The 14,043-nt window shown below is 37.5% G+C and overlaps 1 protein-coding gene across 10 annotated transcripts in view; it reads left to right on the top strand.

Annotated features, from left to right (window-relative positions):
* Positions 1-14,043, top strand: part of PKP4 (plakophilin 4) — a 228,895-nt gene that overhangs the window by 15,739 nt on the left and 199,113 nt on the right. The window contains exon 1 of one of the 10 annotated variants that reach the window (XM_030916535.1): positions 4,866-4,987. The exons of the other annotated variants lie outside the window; for them this stretch is intronic. The gene's annotated coding sequence lies outside the window, so the exon portion shown is untranslated. Of the gene's footprint in view, positions 1-4,865; positions 4,988-14,043 lie in introns of those variants that run through there. 10 annotated transcript variants of the gene reach the window in all.

Genomic DNA, 14,043 nt, shown 5'->3' with positions numbered 1-14,043 from the left:
TCAGTTTTTATGTCTTTTCAACCAAATTGAGTCAGATAGAGAAAAGGAAAAGATCTGCATACTCATTACAACCTATGCTTTTCCTATGAGGAGGGCCAGTCATCTAATTTTTTAAAAGCAGTGAAAAAAAGACTACAGACTCTGTAGCATAGATTTATGTTAAATGTTACAAGCATGAAATATTAAAATATATCCATTTACAATAGAGTAAACAGACAACCTACAGAATGGGAGAAGATATTTGCAAACTGTGCATCTGACAAAGGTCTAATATCCAGCATCTGTAAGGAACTTAAATTTACAAGAGGAAAACAACTCCAGTAGAAAGTGGGCAAAGGACATGAACAGACACTTTTCAAAAGAGGACATCCATGTGGTCAACAAGTATATTTAAAAAAGCTCAATATCACTGATCATTAGACAAATGCAAATCGAAAAACCACAATGACATACCATTTCACACCAGTCAGAATGTCTGTTATTAAAAAGTCAATAAATAACAGATGCTGGTGAGGTTGCAGAAAAAAGGGAACACTTACATACTGTTGGTGAGAGTGTAAATTACCTCAGCCATTGTGGAAAGCAGTATGGTGATTCCTCAAAGAGCTGAAAGCAGAACTACCATTCGACCCAGCAATCCCATTACTGGGTATATACCCAGAGGAATACAAATCATTCTACTATAAATACACACACACACAAATGTTCATTGCAGCACTGTTAACAATAGTAAAGACATGGAATCAACCTAAATGCCCATCAGTGGCAGACTAGATAAAGAAAATGTGGTACATACACTCCGTGGAATACTATGCAGCCATAAAAATAACAAGATCCAGTCTTTTGCAAGAACATGGATGGAGCTGGAGGCTCTTATTCTCAGGAAACTAACTCAGGACTAGAAAACAAATACCATATGTTCTCACTTATAAGTGGGAGCCAAATGATGAGAACTCATGGACACAAAGAAGAAAACAACCCTTGGGTCTACTTGAGGTTAGAGGGTGAGAGCAGAGAGGGGGCAGAAAAGGTAACTATGGGATATGGGACTTAATTCCTAGGTGATGAAATAATATGTACAACATACCCCAGTGATAGGAGTTTACCTATGTAACCTTCACATGTACCCCTGAACCTAAAATAAAAGTCTAAAATACATATATATCCATTTAAAGCAACTCATACTGTATCTTAGCTTATTTTTTGCTTTGAAGCTAGCTTATGAAATTTTAAAATCAGGTAAAATTTGTGTGGCTTGTAAGGTCAGCATTAAAAAACCTAAGGAAAGGGGAGGACTCTGATTTTCCAATGGTTACGAAGCAAGGTGATACTAAATGAATTATATTTATTATGTGGATTACATAATACAATTTCTGTGTTTACGGGGTATTTTTTTCATTTTAATTCCCAAAGCAAAACTGCAAAGATAACCAGAACAATTGTTTTCCGTCTTTCATCCTCATAACCATGAACAAGTTTTAGCAGAAGCTACTTGAGGACAGATAATCTGCCTTTTACACGTTTGCTGCCCCTAAAGTACTGAGCAAAGACAGAGGGAAGCTCCGAAAGTACAAGACTCTGGCTGACTTGAAGCTACCACATAGCTGAAAACAATAGAGTCTTTCTGTAATCAGTAATGACATTCTGGGATCCCTGAGGCTCACTTGCTGTTACGATATCACTTCTAAGATATTATAATACCAAAGCTATTAGAAACAAAGGATCTAGGCCATGTTGATTATTGAACCCCTGCCCACTCCTAGCACTGGGCCTCAGAAATCAGTTATTGATGAGAATTCACAGAATTACACTGAAAATGTCAAAGTTAAGCCCAATAAAAATTTAAAAAAAATAATAAACCATGAGATTTTAAGTGAAGGCAAGAATAATTTGACAACTGCTTGTGCGTAAAATGTTTTCCATAATCCATTTCGAAAATGAAAATTTACTTCCTGCTTCCCATTTGCAATGGTTTTTCACCAGTGCCCTAAGGAAGACTGGGTTTTTTGCCTTTCCCTCAGCAGTGTAAGGCTGTTCCATAGTAGAGATAGGGGAGAAGGATGCAGGCAGGATTTCTTGCCTCTCCCACACTGGCTGCTGCTCCTCTCCCCAGGCCCGCACTCAGTGGGAGGCCTTCTCAGGACTCTGGCCAATCTTTTTTAAATTAGCATCAGGGGAGGTCCATGTAGAAGAGCCCTCAAGGGGTATGAATTCACCGCCCGACTGATGCCCTATGGGGTTCTGTATTCTCTTGCCTGCCCACATTCAACACTTAGCAATTTGCTAAACATTTTTAACTCAGTTTTTCTTACTAGTGTCCAGCATCATCTGTCCCAGGTAAGCAAGCCCAACCTTGGAGATGCCTTTGCTTCCTTAGATTTCAGGCTAATTGGTTATACTGAGATATCAGCTCTCTGATGGGTTGAAGAAAATCATGAATTAGCAGAATGTGCGGCGTTTTTGTTGTTGTTGTTGTTGTTGTTGTTCTTATTGTCACCAGGGTAAGATCTCTGCTCTTTCTACTAGAAGAAAAGTAAGATACTTTTATAACTGCCTTAAGGAAGTTCACCTTTCCATTTAAAATGCCAAGGACCCCTGGTGCCACTCTTTAAATCTTTTTATTAGAGTTTTATTATTTTTGATAACATATCTATATGCTGTCTCCTCACTAAATTGTGGACTTTGAAAGTCATGAAACTGTCTTCATTATTATTTTTTTTTTGTCTTCAGCACCCAGCAGAGTGCGTGGCATAGAGTAGGTGCCCAGTATTTTAGACACAGCGGTTTGCATTTTAATCTCAGGGAGGGCATTTTTACTTTCTTATTGTTCTCAGTAAGTAGGAACAACCTGGCAGCAGATCTGTCTGTGCTCTGTCCACATCCTGTGGCACTTGCAGTGACCTGACAGCTTTCTACTGCAAGCTTCTAGAATTTTTAGCCAGAAGACTTCTCTGCCACCTACCTGTGTTGGGGCAGGTAAGAAGTGCCAGTGGGTTATCCCTCCAGGAGCAACCCTCAGTCAGTAGCTAAGTGTCTTCACCCCTTAGTTGGGATATCTTTGAGGTGTGTTCTTTGTAGGCTGGCAGAAGTGCCGAGTGGAAGTAAGACCCATTTGTTCACTGTGATAAGTGACTCAGTGCACCCCATATGGACTTCCCTGGCCTATCTCCCATATCCACCTACCAGATAAACTACATGCACTGAAATTCTTGTCTTGGGTTCTGATTCTGGAAGAATCACAACCCAATACAGGCAGTTATAATTCACATAAATTTTCAGATATTTAGAATAGTTTTCTTTAATAGGGACAGTCGGCAAAATCAAGGAGCTTTTAGAGGGCAATTATAGCTTTCATCAGATTTTCAAATGTTCTTGCCTCTCCCTTCCTCTCATAGAATTCATTTTCATTGCAATGAAGACAAAGAAACATCCTTATCTTTTTAACTTAGAATATTAAAGCAGCTATTTTCCTTTCAGAGGACCGGTGTGCTGAATCTTTTTAGATGCGATCAGGAAATCATTGGGGTGTGTTGTAGGTACACATGTGATTGTATCTTAGTAACTGAATTTCAAAGATAGGATTTTACTTTTATATTCATGTTATTGGTTATCATCCACATGCACAGTGAAAAGTGTGCTGGGATGTCATATGATTGCTTTCCTGCACTTTTGAATTGGGGGCTCATCCTCTGATGATTTTTAAACTTTATTTTATTTTTTTAGAGACCAGTCTCACTCTGTTGCCCAGCCCAGAGTGCAATGGTGTGATTATAGCTCACTGCATCCTTGACCTCCTGGGTTCAAGTGATCATCTCATCTCAGCCTCCCAAGTAGCTGGGACTACAGGCGTACACCACCCTGCCTGGCTAATTTTTAATTCTTTTCTAGAGACTGAATTTTGCTGTGTTGCCAAGGTTAGTCTTGAACTTCTAGCCTCAAGTGATCCTCCCACCTCTCCCTCCCAAAATGTTGAGATTATAGGTGTAAGCCACTGTACCCGGCCCCTGAAGATTTTATTTGAAGTAAAATAGTCTCTAAAATAGTCTCAGATTAGAGACCTGCTGTTTCAAATTTAGGCGATCTCACTTTTAAAATAGTTTTCTTTTTCTGATTGTAAATGAAATCCATGCATTTGCAGAAAACTCTTTCAATGCAGAGCAGCACAAAAGAAGAAAGTAAAACCCAAGTATAGTTTAGCTGCATTCACAGGTGACCACTGCTGTCATTTTGTCTTATATGCTTCCAGGAGGTTTTTATTTTCTAAGCCTCTGCATGTATACATCTAAAAGAATTGGAATCAATAATCATCATATTCTTACTCCATTAAATGCTCTTCTAACACAAGTATTTAAAACATTTACGAGGAATTATATTCTTTCTTCTGTGAACACCTGTGTGATAGAATTCTTTGTAAATGTTAATTCATCCCTTATAATTGGACAATTTTTTTTTGCTTTTATAAATAATGAAAATCCACTTCTAGTTTATGACTGCCTTGAAGTTAAGCCACAGATATGACCACATTTATTTGAGGATGACACTGCTGATGAGGTTAGTGCTTGTAGAATCGCAAGCTTTTAGACTAAGGAAAGATGTTAGAGATCACCATATGCAGTTCTTCCCTTTTACAGGGGAAGAGCCTGAGATCTGGAGACACGGTCCCTGAGGTCAGCATGCATACCTGTATCAGGAGGCCTGGGCTACGTATCTTGTTTCCCATCAGCTTATCTGGCCGGAAATATCAGACTTTGCTGCTCCTCTCCCCTACTAATTGAAAAAACAGGAAATGATCTAGCCAACTCCGCTGGAGGTGTGCTTTTTACAAATAAGAAATTAGAAGAAAACCATACCAAAATGAGTGAACTACTTAACTGAAGCAGAAGTATCAGCTCCTGTACCATTGAGATAATAATTATGGCCTGATACCTCAGGAAGTCAAGCAGCAGGGGATAGACCCCATAAAGAAGAAAGAAGTATCAGTCTTAAAGTAAGGTTTCCTGAAATTCTGCTGTCATATTGATTAACTGGGATTAGGCTGAAGTTCAATTTCCTGGCGACAATATCCTGATTTAAAAAATGGCTAAATCGGGGCAGGATGGCACATGCCTGTAATCAATGCTACTCGGGAGGCTGAAGCAGGAGTATTACTTGAACTCAGGAGAGTGAGGCTGCAGTACACTGTGATCCTACCTGTGAATCGCCACTGCACTGCAGCCTGAGCAGCATAGCAAGGCACCCATCTCTCAAAAAAAAAAAGTCCAGGGCCTCATGCTAACTGAGCTGTAGACCAGCTTCTGAGGTGTGCCAATAAATAAATTGATGGCTATACTAATGCTTCATATGTATAACTGATAAGCCAGGGATAAAGTTTATTCCCTCAGTTCTTGTGTTCTAAGAGAAATTTCTAGTTCAGGCTAAAAAATGTTTTCAGTGTCCTAAAGTAGACTGGCAAAGGTTAGAGATCTTAAATTTGCAGTTTTGTTTTGAAAGGGTGTGGTTTGAAGCTTAATGTTAACCTCATGTTAGCTAAAAGATGTGAGGCTATTGAATAGGAGCTTATAGCTTTATCCCAGATTTTAAAGACATTATTATTTAGATTTTTTTTATGAGTTCAGAAATATTACTTCTGAACCTTAAAAGTAATTTTATTAAGTTGTATGTTTTGTTTCTCCCATTCAGTGGGTTAGAATGTTATAAAATGGGGTTTTCACAGGCAGATGACATGCTGTGGTTTTGATTTTCATAGTAAACCCTTTGGACTATGCCGATAGAAGTGTTTTTTACATTCTTGTGTTTAAAGACATTAACATGTTTTAGAAGAGTGGTACTAAGTGCTGTCCTAATCAAGATAAATGGAATCATCAGCAAGCATGTGGTCTGCCCACTGCTCTCTGTCTTGGCAATAGCTCATCTTTTTTTGTTAAGTAGTTTTCTAAATATTTGGATAGCTCGCCTAAGTTATCAGTGATGGCTTAAACCTTAATTCAGTGTGGTAAACACAAACAAAATGTGAATTATCCACGTAGTATTTTGGTAACTGTTTAAAAACATAATTTGAACTTTTGTTGTAAATGAAACTGATGATCACTAATGATAATTAAACTTTTTGCTTAGGGTTTGTATGGCACATTTTAAATATGGAACAGTACAGAGAATAATGTATGGAGTGCCCATGAAACTTATTCATATTTTTAAATCTTGTTTGCCAAGCTTGCTTAAGGATTCTGAAGTTGGTGTTTATCCTCTTCATTATGTTTTTATTTTTACTACATGTCTGTATCTCCATAAACATGGGCTTTTAGATGCAGAAAATCTTTGTTATAGTTATGATTTCCTGACACATTTTCCCCAGTATTGGAATTAGTAAATCCCACCCACTAAGTACTTCCATGGAGAGACTTGTTTCTATTCCTTTCTAGGCTAGGCTGCCAAGCCAGCATTCTCCAAGAGGTTTCTATTATTTTTATTTTTCCATTAGTAGGAGTTACCTAAGCAGTATTGTTTTTAAAACCTTTTTAATTCTCAAACAATTTAAATATTAAACATTAGCTAACTTTTAGTTCAGCATTTAATTTTTAAATTTATTTATTTTATTATTATTTTTTGCCTTTTTTTGATACGGGGTCTCCCTCAGGCTGGAGTGCAGTGGCACAATCTTGGCTCACTGCAGCCTCCACCTCCCAGGATCAAGCGATGCTCCCACCTAAGCCTCCCAAGTAGCTGGAACTACAGGCACATGCCACCATGCCCGGTTTATTGTTGTATTTTTTTAGAGACGGGGTTTTGCTGTGTTGCTCAGGCTGGTCTTGAAATCCTGGACTCAAGCGATCCGCCTGCCTCGGGCTCCCAAAGTGCTGGGATTACAGGCGTGAGCCACTGCCCAGCCCAATTTTTAAAATTAATTTTTTATTTTGTAATTTAAAATGTTTAAATTTTATTTTTCCTTAATATAGTCTTATTAAGCTTCTATAGGCAGATTGTCACTTTTGTACTTAAAATGAGAATCATCTTGATGTCTTTATCAGTTTGGGAAAGAGTTCAACTAATATCAACTGTATTAAGGGAAAAAAGCTTTATATTCTGTCATTGATGGCAGGTGAATAAAAAGCAGTAATAACTCTTGGTTTATTCTTTAGTCTCTGATTTACTGTATGACCCAGACAAGCAATCCTTTTTCCAAGTCATAACTTGGAAATGTGTATCTAAATCATTTCTGATTCCTCTGTTTACTTGACTTAATATTGAAATGTAGGACTTGCCCATAAACTGACTCCACAGTTTTGCTTCTGCCCTAGCTACAACCAGGGCTGCCCATGTGGCTTAAATGTTTGTATCCTTCGTCAGCTGAGAAGGGTATCAGAAAGAGGGGAGACTCATCTTCTCAAGACGTTGACTCAGAACTGCTGCTGCTTTACAAAGAGCACCAAATTGCAGATCTGTCCCATATTTCTAGGTCAGGAGTACATGCCTATCTTTTTCTGCTCAGAAGTCAGTGCCAACTCACAGGTTTTAAAGATTTCTGTAAAATATTTGCTTTTGTCTTAATTTTAAGTATCTAGCAACTCTGAAAATTTGCCTCCTATATGGAACTTGTTTATTATTTATTTATTTATTTATTTTTTGAGACAGAGTCTTACCTTTTCACCCAGGCTGGAGTGCAATAATGCGATCTTGGCTCACTGCAGTCTCTGCCTCCTGGGTTCAAGTGATTTCTCCTGCCATAGCCTCCCAAGTAGCTGGGATTACAGGCACCCACCACCACGCCCAGCTAATTTTTGAATTTTTAGTAGAGACAAGGTTTCACCATGTTCGCCAGGCTGATCTTAAACTCCTATCCTCAAGTGATTCACCTACCTCAGCCTCCCAAAGTAGCTGGATTACAGGTGTGAGCCGGCGTGCCGGCCTCTGGGATGCTTTTTTTTTTTCCCCCAGATGTTTGTACTTACAGAAAAATGATTAAAATGGTCAGCAGTTCTTTAAGAGGATATAAAAACCATACCCAATCATATAAATAGGAAATTAGTAAAATTTTAAAACTAAGAATTGAAATGCATATTACAATTGAGATGTATTCTCATACCATAAATTCACTCCTATAAAGGATATAGTTCAGCGATTTTTAGTATATTCACAAAGTTGTACAATCACCATCCCTATCTAATTCCAGAACATTTTTATCACCCCAAAAATAAACCCTGCACTCATTAAGCAGTCATTTGCCATTTCTCTCTCCCCTCAGCACCTGGGAACCACTCATCTTTCTGTCTTTATGCATTTGCCTGTTCTGGACATTTCATGTAAATAGAATTATGCAGTACATGGCCTTTTGTGTCTCACTTTTTTTACTTAGCATGTTTTCAAGATTCATCTATGTTGTAGCCTAAATCAGTGTTTCTTTTTTAAATTAATTTCTTTTTAAAATTGATACTATACTTTTTGTTTTTAAATATTGAAATGATGTCTCACTGTGTTTCCCAGTCTGGTCTCAAACTCCTGAGCTCAAGCAATCCTCCCACCTCAACCTTCCAAAGTTCTGTGATTATAGGTGTGAGCCACCATTCTTGGCCTCATTTCTTTTTATGTGTGAATAATATTCCATCATATGGCTATGCCACATTTGTTTATCCATTCATCAGCTATGGGCATTTGGATTGTTTCCATGTTTTTGGCTGTCATGAATAATGATACTATAAACATTTGTGTACATTTTTGTGTGAACATATGTTTTTAGTTCTTCTAGGTATATACCTAGGAGAGGAGTTGCTGGGTCATATTGAAGCTCTATGTTTAACTTTTTGAGAAACTCCCAAACTGTTTCCAAAGCAGCTGCACAGTTTTTATTTTCCCACTAGCAGTGTATGAGGGTTCCACTCCTCCACATTCTCACCAACGCATGTTATTGTCTGTCTTCAATTATAGCTTTCCTTGTGGGTGTTAAGTGATACCTCATTGTAGTTTTGATTTACATTTCCCTAATGACTAGATACATTTGAGCATCTTTTCATGTGCTTCTTGACCATTTGTATGTCTTCTTTGGAGAAACGTTTATTTAAATCCTTTGCCCTTTTTAAAATGGGCATATTTCAAGTGCTGTTATAAGTACTATGATTAGTTTTAGGGAGAGAATTTTGTAGAATTGAATGATAATGTATAAGTAAAATGTATGTGGAGAGTTGATTGCCACATAACACATAAAAATAAGCAAAACTGGTTTATACAAGTGGACAGTATTCACCTACATGTATTATTGAAATGGTGCCAAATTATTTTATAACTTTAGTGTCTGATTTTAAAAACCGTTGTAATGTTAGTGATATTTTACTATATTCTACTTAGAATAATGTTGGTAAAGTTTATAGAGTTGTCAGTTGTGATCTCTCATGCCATAATTATGTATCTGTGCTGTCTAAAATATATCTACTAGTCACGTGTAGCTATTTACGTTTAAATTAATTAAAATAAAAAGTTACTTGGTCACACTAACCACATTTCAAGTGTTCAGTAGCTGCATATAGCTAGTGCCTACCATGTAGGACACTGCAAATACACATTTCCACATCATCACAGAAAGTTCAGTTGAATAGTGCTAATGTAGATGTACTATATCCTGAAATTCTCTCTTTCCTTTCTTCCTCCCTGCCTCCATTCTTTCCCTTCCTTCCTTTCTTTCCAAGACAGGGTCTCCCTGTGTTGCGTAGGCTGGACTCAAACTCATGGACCCAAGTGATCCTCCTACTTCAGCCTCCCATGTAGTTGGAATTATAGGCACACACCACTGCACCTGGTTTATTATGAAGTTTCCTACTCTAAGGAAAATGTCAGTGGAAGTTTTATTTCATTTATGTTTTAACCCACGTTATCTTAGAGCCTTACCATTTGAAATTGAACATTTTGGCCGAGTATGGTGGCTCATGGCTGTAATTCCAGCACTTTGGGAAGCCAAGGCAGGAGGATCGCTTGAACCCAGGAATTTAACACCAGTCTGGGCAACATAGGGAGACTGTATCTCTACAAAAAATAAAAAACTTGACTGGGTGTGGTGGCTTTTGCCTGTAATTCCAGCTATTCAGAAGGCTGAGGTGGTAGGATTGCTTGGGCCCAGGAGGTTGAGGCTACACTGAGTCACGATCATGCCACTTCTCTCCAGAAAGAGCAAGACCTTGTTTCAAAAAATAAAAGGGAGGCGGGGGCGGGAAGGGAGAAATTTAGAGAACATGCAGGTCATTGCACAGAATGGAAGTATACCTGTATGTATTATTAAAGTTTGTGGTAAAGTATTTCTTAGCCTACACACAGGCCAATTGGTTATTTTTTAAATAGCTTTTCTTCATCCAGTGTGGAAATACTGAATACTTATGGCAAGCTAGGTCCTGAAATTTAGACCTCAGAAGTAGTCATTGGTTCATCTCTAAGTCACGAGCAGTTAGCTGTCTGTTCATTAGTGTGTCCTTAAAAAAATCAGTGTTGGCTGGGCGCGGTGGCTCAAGCCTGTAATCCTAGCACTTTGTGAGGCCGAGACGGGCGGATCACGAGGTCAGGAAATCAAGACCATCCTGGCTAACGCGGTGAAACCCCGTCTCTACCAAAAAATACAAAAAACTAGCCGGGCGAAGTGGCGGGCGCCTGTAGTCCCAGCTACTCGGGAGGCTGAGGCAGGAGAATGGCGTAAACCCGGGGGGCGGAGCTTGCAGTGAGCTGAGATCCGGCCACTGCACTCCAGTCTGGGAGACAGAGCGAGACTCCGTCTCAAAAAAAAAAAAAAAATCAGTGTTTTGAGTTGGGGAAGTTGTATCTTTTAGAAAGTTGAGGTAAGGATTAGGAACCTGTGATTGGTTTTCTTTTTCTTTTTTGTTTATCCCTTTCTCATGGTGGAATTTTTTTCCTCAATTGTTTGTTCTATTGATTGTTAATGCATTTTATTCAAAGACTCCCGAATTTCTGATGCTATTCTGGGAATGTTTGATCATTCTCTAATTTTTCCTTTCTGTGTATAAACAGATTGTTCTTCATTGTTATGTGTTGTTAGTTTTTTTTTTTTTTTTTAATCATTTTGTCTTCTCATTCTCTCATTTTATTATTGAGGTTTGCATCTCCAACTTGCTGTTTCTAAACTTTGATCATCTTATATAAATTTCATGAGTCATGAATTAACAACTGGTCATTAATTAACTCTAGCTACATATTGATGATAAAATATGGGATATAGCATCATAGAGACCATCAGTGTGGCAGGTTGGAAAGCAAGTAGCTTTTTGTGTGTTAAATGGTGTTTGGGGGATCTACTATCTGAAAAAGTCATTGTAGTGATTTCTTTCTTTTTTTTAAAATGCCATTTTGAAACTTTAAAGCCCCTAACATAAAGAAAAATACTAAGGGACATAATTTTCACTGAAGTTAACTCTTGAATTTATTATTAACATCTTATTAGAACCAATTGAATTTGGAATTATGTTCTGTTCTAAAGAAATGTGTAGATAAAATTAGGAGATTAACAGATAATTAACAAATAATTTGAAAGGTATTGTTTTTCGTCATCGTTCTGCCAAAGTATTGTTAAAACTGCCAGCAGAAACCATGGTCAGCTGATTTTATTTTCCTTTTTCCATCTATTGCCAGCCTGACTAATGAATTTCTGTGTGTGTGTGTGTGTGTGTGTGTGTGTGTACATTAAAAGTGAGCATAACAAGAACGTGCACAGTTGCACATTTTTTCAAAGCCTCTTGAATCTGAGCTCACTCAGCATGATTTCTGTTTGTCCTTGAGAACTGAAGCGTTGAGGTTCTGCTATTCCAAGTGTCCATTGCTGTCCTGATGTGGTGAATGTGTTAGAGATGTTTATGGTTCCCAGTTAGCATTTCTCCTTAATATGCATATTGTTGTCTATTCTTAGTGAGGATTTCTCCTTTGTTTGCATACTCGGAACTTTTAATGACTAAAATGCCTGGTTCCTGTTGAATATACACATAGATGACTTTCTCAAAGAGGGCCTTACCTAAGAGGCCTCTGGCATATTTTCTGTGATAAAGCTGACGACAGTTGGCCTTTATACCAAGTGGCATTTTACAGAGTTGCAATAAGTGGATTCTTTTCCCTTATAAATGGTTTGTTAGCCACGAAGCTGTTTTTTTAAGGTGTGGTAACAGAGTGTGGTAAATAGAAGATTGCATGGTTCTGTAAATGCTGAAAACTGCTCATAAGTGGTGTGCAAGCACAGCCCCATATGAACTTGTTAGAAGGGAGTACTTCCAGTAGGAAAAGCTTGGCAGGTGACAGAATAAATGGTACAGGATTTTGTTACTGCAAGCCATCCAACCTAGTATACTCATATCTCACCTCAATATACCTCACTCAGTTCTCCCCAAGTGCCAGATCTTTAAAAAGAAAAAGAAAAACCATTTGATTAGGTCACTTTCCTTTCCTACCAGAATGACTTAACTGTTGCTCTGTGATAGACTGAAAGCCTGACCATGGTCTTCAAGGCCTTTTGTGGCCCACCGTTCTCTATAATTAGAATGTCCCAAATGACCGCCTGGCCTGTATACAAGGCGAGATTTGCAGCTACTCTTAAAACAATAGTCATTGTTTATTGAGCACTTACTGTATGGCAGGCACTATTCCACACATTTAATGTGAATTAACTGATTTAATCACAACAACTCTACAAGCCAATTATTATTAGCCCTATTTTACAGATGAAAACACAGAAACACATAACAGTTAAGTCATTCAGAAATACATAGCGAGGAAATGACAGTGCTGGAATCTCATCCAACCCACTTAACCCTAGACCCACATTACTCTCTGAGATGAGATAGGCTCTCCATGTAACCTATAACACCATTGTTCATAATTTCATATTTGTCGAATTATTTGAAGCCTCTCCAAGACTCTAAGCTCCATGAACCGTGCATGTTTAGAGCCGTTGCAAGCACCTTACATGTACTAGTTGGTCAGTGTGTATTTGTTGAATGAATGAAAATGATTTGATATGATTAATCACTGAGCTTAAACATGAGAATAGGGCCTCTTTTATAAAATGGGAGAATGATACTGAAATTTCTATATGCCTATTGGATTCTAATACCAAAAAAATGTGTAACTTCATAATGGCTAAAGATTCGTTTCTGTAGTTTTGTTTTTATCTCAAGTGTAAGAATAGACATTAATTAGTTTATGTTCAGTAACACCCATCCTTAATGTCAATAATTAAAATACATTGGCATATGTAATCTAATTAAGGTTATATTTACAGTAAATTGTTATTTTATTGAAAACCTTTTAAATAGCAGTTGTTACCAAACAAAAATACACATTCTAATTCTGGCCACATTAAATTTTTTTTATTTCTAATTAAATCTATGTAATTATTAATAGTGGAGTTCAAACTAAAAGAATTACAGAAATGGAATTTGATCAGGAAAATTGGATTTTATAACATTAAATTTGTACATAGCAATATTATTTTGAAGATACTTGGCAGCTCAATTTTTAAAATTCTTTCTTTTATGATAGGCTATAATTAAACTAGTTGTTTCCTATGTGAATATATATAGATATGATATAAGGAGAAAATTACATTATTTTGTATGAGGCATAGAGACAATATTAATTGTATCTTGCAAAGTAGAATTGTTTTCCTTTGAGGTTATTACTAGAGTAATAAATCATGTTGAAGTGAAGAAATTTACACAGCATATGACTGAATATTTTCCACTGTATCAAATCTAATGGGTTTTGGGAAAACCTATAGTTTGGTGGCAGTATAGAACTGAGTTTTAGGTAAAACTGAGTATTTAAAGGACGAAACTTTGAAGGACCATGAGACCCATAAGACCTACAGATATTATTCAGCTTTCTGAGCAGTATTCTAGTTTACTAAGAGTGTGGAAGGTAATGTGTGGCAGTGAGGCAGGGGGTGTTCAGAACACAGGGACCTACATTCCAAATACAACTCCTCTAAACTATAAGGCCAGAGAATAGACTAAGTAAGGCATAATAAGTTAGGACCTGTCACATGGCAAACTGATTTTGGGAAGCAGTCTA

Source organism: Rhinopithecus roxellana, chromosome 14 (genome assembly GCF_007565055.1).
Source record: "Rhinopithecus roxellana isolate Shanxi Qingling chromosome 14, ASM756505v1, whole genome shotgun sequence".
NCBI lineage: Eukaryota > Metazoa > Chordata > Mammalia > Primates > Cercopithecidae > Rhinopithecus > Rhinopithecus roxellana.
Note: the sequence above shows the minus strand (reverse complement) of the source record. Positions and strands in the feature narration are given on the sequence as shown.